Raw genomic sequence first — 6326 nt, forward strand, 5'->3', positions numbered from 1 at the left:
GGAACTTGGAGAGAATGGGTAGGTATGGGAAGGGGAAACAAAGGAAGAGGCTACAATGTTTGATAAGAAATGTACTCATTATCTTACCCATGTAACTGTAACCCTTCTGTACAGTATTTTCACAACAACAAAAAATATTAAATTCAAATATGGAATGAAATTAATTCCAATAATGCATTGCATTAAGATGTTTAGAAACAAGTGAGAAATTTAAAGGTGTATAAGATATTTTTTTGGAAGTGAAGGGATATAGGAATTTGGTTCTCTAGTTTAAGCAATTTGCAAAAGCATTAGGCAAAATAAAATTTACATTTGCAGCAGACTTGACACATTAAATGTTGTATGTTGAAAGGGACACACGCCTCAACAATATGTCAATGCTCTCTTCTTATTTATTTCTAAAGGTTTAGGCTTCTGGTCTCTTAATATCATAACTTCAAAAAATTATCTTTATCTAGTTGTGCAAAGGGGTTTTGCTTCATCATGTCAGTGTTGAATAGAGTGTATATGCATTTGAATATACAGTGCATCTGGATCATTGTCAAACTTTCCATTTTTCTTCGGCCCCTTACCCTAACCACACTTATCCCTTCAAGTTTCCTACTTATATTGTCACATGTGTACATTAAGTGCTATGACTGTACTAGTCCACCATTTCATTCTCCATTCTTCTACCCTATTCCTTTTAGCCCAGATCCCCTTTCAAGACTTGTTTCAACTTCATGGTTTTTTGTTAAATATCTCTAATTTGGCATTTGGCTATGGGCTTGCCCCATCCTTTCTTCCATGTTTGACCTATACAAATGAGTATATTTCTCCACATTTCTAATCTGTGAATGGCTGAGATATGTCTCCTTTACTATTCACCTTCTGTCCTAAATTTAAAATTGTACTTTCAGGGCCATTCATTAGAGCATTTTTTATTCTCTACACACTGAAGAGAATTTCCATGCTCTCAGCTTTATGTTATCTATCATGAATTTCCATCGCTTATCACTTCAGCAGTCTAAATTTAAAGTCATATTTTTTGCATTATATTCACACAGTTTAAGTGAATATCAAGGGTAATTTTCATAGTATTGGAAGTTTAGGGACAATCTTCAATTTCTGATGATAGAAGCAGGAGTCAATTTTAATTTTCAGATTCCACTATATAGTGACCCCTGTAGTCTTCTAAATTTTCAATAAATTTCGAGTTAGTTTTTATTAATAATTTAAAAAGTTTTATTTCAGTATTAGAAATACTGCTCCATGTTCCCCATGTTCCCCATGTTTCCCACTAGTTCAGGTTAAGGCCCCTTTGTCTTTATTTTTTGAGAGGCCATGGGATGTGGATAAACAGAGAGATGATCATTACTCAAGTATCTCCTTCTCTTCTGTTTCTGCTGTTCTTGTTGAGAGGAAGACTGGAGCAGGGAACAGGAGTGATGCTTGACTTCACCATACAAGGGAGTATTCCTGGCATGTCCATTATTGTTTCTCAGAATCAATTAAAGTGCTTATTCTTGCCTTCTCTGTTACAGTAAACTCACAATGGCTTCCTTAGTTCAGGAGGAAGCATACTAACAGGTTATTACTTGCAAATTGGTATTTTATATCTCAGTATACTACTACCAAATATAGAAAGCGGTGTCTACATAAATGCAAAGGTACTGATTGTCCAACAATACCTTAGTGAGGAGTAGACAATACTACTCAGCTACCCCCTCCTCTCGTATCCTGTCTTCGACTTCCCTCCCTTCATTTACCCTCCCTTCCTTTCTTCTTTCTTTGTGTCTCTCTCCTCCATATTCATCTTTGTCTTCTCTCTTTTTCTTCCAGTAGCAAGTTCTTTGGTTTATCAGACAACACATAAATAATTGAACAAATATTTCTTTCTCCTCTTTTTGTGATTATTTATTCTTAAGAAATGAATTCTAGCACAGCACCAGTGGCTTACACCTAGATAGTAGGTAGGTTCAAATTTGACAATTGCAATTAGAAGCTATTCCAAATAGATAAATCTAAGAGATTCTTTTCTCTACTGTGGTAAAAGGAAGAAGTGAAGGTGTGGCTCAGGTGGTATAGAGCAAACATTGAGCATTAAAGACCAGATAGAGCTCAAGGCCAGGGGTTCAAACCAGTACAATACTTAAAAAAAATTTAGTCCTTTGTCTTTGAAAATTGATATTTTTCCAAAAATTCGTACCCAGGACAATTTTCAAGGTCCAAGACTCTTTTTAAGGCTCTTTCACATCTTAAACTGATTCTTCTGCTTGATTCATATTATGGAAAATAGAAGTCAGACTTCATAGTATAAAGTATGCACATTACTGAACAGTTCTTACCATTTTTAATGTAAAGGATGCATGAGAGAGGAATTCACCACACTTGGGTGAGTTAGATTTGACTCATTGACAGACTTTTACAATTAAATGAGGGTCTGTTTACATGTAAAGAAGTATATATATATATGGTTTTCTAGGCGAGAGAACGAGCTAGCTGTTGTCCAAGTTTGAATCAGAGTAAGTTTATTCCTATGATATGGTAAAGAGAAGCTCATCTCATAGAACACTTTGCAGACAGTAATTTCAAAAGGATTAAAAGCCCATGCCTATATTTTTGGGTTTTTTTGTTTTTCTGTTTTTTTTGGTCGGTCGTGGGGCTTGAACTCTGGGCCTGGGTGCTGTCCCTCAGCTTTTCAGCTCAAAGCAAGCACTCTACCACTTGAGCTACAGCACCACTTCCCCATGTCTATAATTTGAACAGCCAAGTTTATACAAACAAAAAACAGTTTTCTGAGCCAAAAAAATAAGTTAGAGCAAAAGGAACTATGTTAAATAGAGTTAATGGCTGAGTGATATGTGTAAATGTTTTCTGTATTCACAAATAAACTATAAGTCTTTCGTCATGTCCCTAACATCAATCTCCAAGATAGGCCTTGCTAAATCTGTCACAGAGGACTGGGTTTATGCTATTGTCAGTTTTTTTTTAGGGTCCAATATCTTTCACAGTCGCTGGGTTGCAAACTGCTCACACCACATGCAGTGTCTGGAAACAATTGCTGTCTAGCTAAACACCTAAGGGATTTTTTGTGCTTCTCTGGCTTAGGACTGTTCACTGGAACTCTAAAACTGCTTTCTTTGCAAGACGCTGTTTAGCATCCAGCTTCTCCTCTGCCATCTTCTAGTTTTTAATCCTTTTGAAATTACTGTCTGCATAGTGTTCTATGAGATGAAATTTTCTTTACAGTATCATAGGAATAAACTTACTTTAATTCCAACTTGGACTGTAGCTAGTTTATTCCCTCCCCTAGAAAACCATCTGTCCAGTCTTCTTTATATGTCAACAAATGCTCATTTACCTGCAAAAGTCTGCCAGTGATTCAAACCTAACTCACCCAAGTGAGGTGAATTCCTCTCCCATGTTTCCCTTACATTAAAAATGGTAAACATGTGCATGTTTAGCCATGCACATACTTTTTAATGGAAAGTGTGGTTCCTATTTTGCATAATGTGAATTAAACAGAGGAATCAGGTTAAGAAGTGAAAGAGCCTTTGAAAGAGTCTTTGACCTTGAAAATTTTCCTGGGCATGAATTTTTGGAGAAATTTCCCCATTCAAAGAGGTAGGACTCATTTTTTATATTGTCCTGTTACTTGGGTTTGAACTCCTGGCCTTGAGTTATATCTGGGATTTAATTCTCAATGTTTGGACTATACCTCCTCACCCCCACCTTTACTTCTTCCTTTTACCACAAATGGAGAAAAGAATCTTTAGGTTTGTCTACTTGGAATAGCTTTGAATTGCAATTGTCAAATTTGAACCTACCTAGTAGCTAGTTGTAAGCCATTGGTGCTCTGCTAGAACTCACTTCTTAAACATAAATCATCACAAAAAAGAGAAAAAAAAATTCAATTATTTGTGTGTTGTCTGATAAATCAAATCACTTGCTACTGGGAGATAGAATGCATGAAGTTAAAGATGAATATGGAGGATGGAAACACAAAGAAAGAAAAAGGAAAGGAGGGTAAATGAGGGGAGGGGAAGGGAGGATGTGAGAGGAGAGGCGTGCTGAATAGAATTGTCTATAAGGTGTTATTGGACAATCAGTGCCTTTGCATTTATGTAGCCAAAGCTTTATACTTTTGGTAGTAATAAGTTGAAATATAAAATACCAATTTACACGTAATAACCTGTTAGTGTGCTTCCTTCTGCACCAAGGGTAACACCGTGAAGTACTGTTACAAAGAAGGCAAGAGCAAGCAGTTTAAATGATTCTGAGAAACTACTATTTACATGCCAGGAATGCTGCCTTTTATGGTTAAGTCAAGCATCACTCTTGTTCCCTAATCTAGTCTTCCTCTCAACAAGATAGCACAAAAGGAAGAGGAAGGATATATCTGAGTAATGATCATCTCTCTGTTTTCCCTCTTCCCTTGGCCTCTCAAACAATAAAGTCAAAGGAGACTTAACCTGAAACGGTGGGGGAAATGGCAGGAAAAAGTTCAGTCTAGCTTAATGTGAAAGTTTTAAAATAATTGGGGTAGTGTTGCAAATACTGAAATAAAATGTTTGTAATTAGTAATAAAAAGTAACTCTAAATGTATTGAAAATTTAGAAGACTAAAAGACTCATTCCATAGTGGAATGTACATAATTAAACTGACTCATGTTTCTATCATCAGAAATTGAAGACTGCTACTAAACATACAATACTAGATAAATTACCCTCGATATTCACTTAAAGTGTTTGAATATGATGCAGAAAGCATTACTCATGTAACTGTAACCCTTCTGTACAATAAAAAATGGATAAATTTAAAAAATAGATTGCTGAAGTGATAAGTGATAGAAATTCATGATGGATAGCATAATGCTGAGAGCATGGAAATTATTTTCCTTCCATCATCTGTGTGTAGAGAAGAAAAAAGCTTTAATTGATGACCCTGAAGGACCAATTCTGAATTTAGGACAGAAGGACAATAGTAATGGAGACCTATCTCAGCCATTCAGAGATTAGAAAAGTGGAGAAATAGCCTCATTTATGTAGGTCAAACATGGAAGAGAGAATGTTACAAGCCCAAAGCCAAATGCCAAAGTGGCAGAGAAATTTAACAAAATACCATGAAATTGAAATAAGTCTAAAAACGGAGAGCTGGGCTTAAGGTGAGTAGCGCAGAAGAATGGAGAGGGAAATGGTGGACTAATACACTCATAAAACTCAATGTGCATATGTGAGAATTTAAATAGGAAACTTGAAGGGATAGGTGGGGTTGGGGTAAGAGAAGGACGAAATGTGGAAAGTTTAACAATAATCCAGATGTATTGTACATTGAAATGAACACTTTATTCAACTGAAATGCACATACACTTTATTCAACACTGACATGATGAAGCAAAACTCCTTTGCACAACTTGCTGAAGATGAAAACAATTTTGAAGTTTTATTATTAAGAGACCAGAAGCATAAACCTTTAGAGACAAATAAGAGGATATCATTGACATATTGTTGAGGCATGTGCTCCTTTCAATATACAAAAATTAATGTGTTAAGTCTGCTGCAAATGTATATTTTATTTTGCCAATTTGTGTTGCAAATTGCTTAAAATATAGAGTAGCAAATTCCACTATCCCTACACTTCCAATAAAAAAATTCGTATAGACTTTTAGGTTTCTCAGTTGTTTCTAAACAACTTAATGTAATGCATTGGGGCCAATTTCATTCTACATTTAAGTTTAAATTTTAAAACCCTAAATTCTTTTAAAATGCTCTCACTTGGACATATGTATGGACAGATAAATGATGTGGGCTGAATCAAAATTATTCAGAAGGTTGTAAATGGATGCTTACCTAATTTTCTCTCTTCTGGATCATAGAATGCAGACTATCCGTGTTAGGAAAATGGAGGAGAATGGAAAATGAAGAGGCCAGACTTGATCATCAACAGGTGAGAAGTGTTTATTGATGAACAGCTAGGGGCACAGCCCTTCCAGCAGGTTTGGAGGTTTTGTGAGGGAACTGGGACAGGATCTGGGTTTTTATAGGAGGTCTGAGCAAGGTGGTAGAGGCTAATGAAAAGCCCCAAAGTCAAGGAATGTGGGGGCCTTTCAGTTGGGGCAACAATGGGATGTTTACAGCTGGGATTAGGTGGATTGCCCTGCCTACACTTCAAAGGAGTTCACATATACCTGGGATTTTCTCTGGAGTCTGTATGGGCACTTGACAGTAGGGTGGGAGTCAATCCTTCATATTCCATCTTTAGATACATAAAATGATAGGGCCAAGGGAGGAGAGACAAATTCTTCATATAGGATCTTTGGATACATAAAAAGAATTGGGCTGAGA

This window comes from Dipodomys merriami, unplaced genomic scaffold (genome assembly GCF_024711535.1).
Source record: "Dipodomys merriami isolate MVZ:Mamm:240054 unplaced genomic scaffold, mDipMer1.0.p SCAF_1304, whole genome shotgun sequence".
Lineage (NCBI taxonomy): Eukaryota > Metazoa > Chordata > Mammalia > Rodentia > Heteromyidae > Dipodomys > Dipodomys merriami.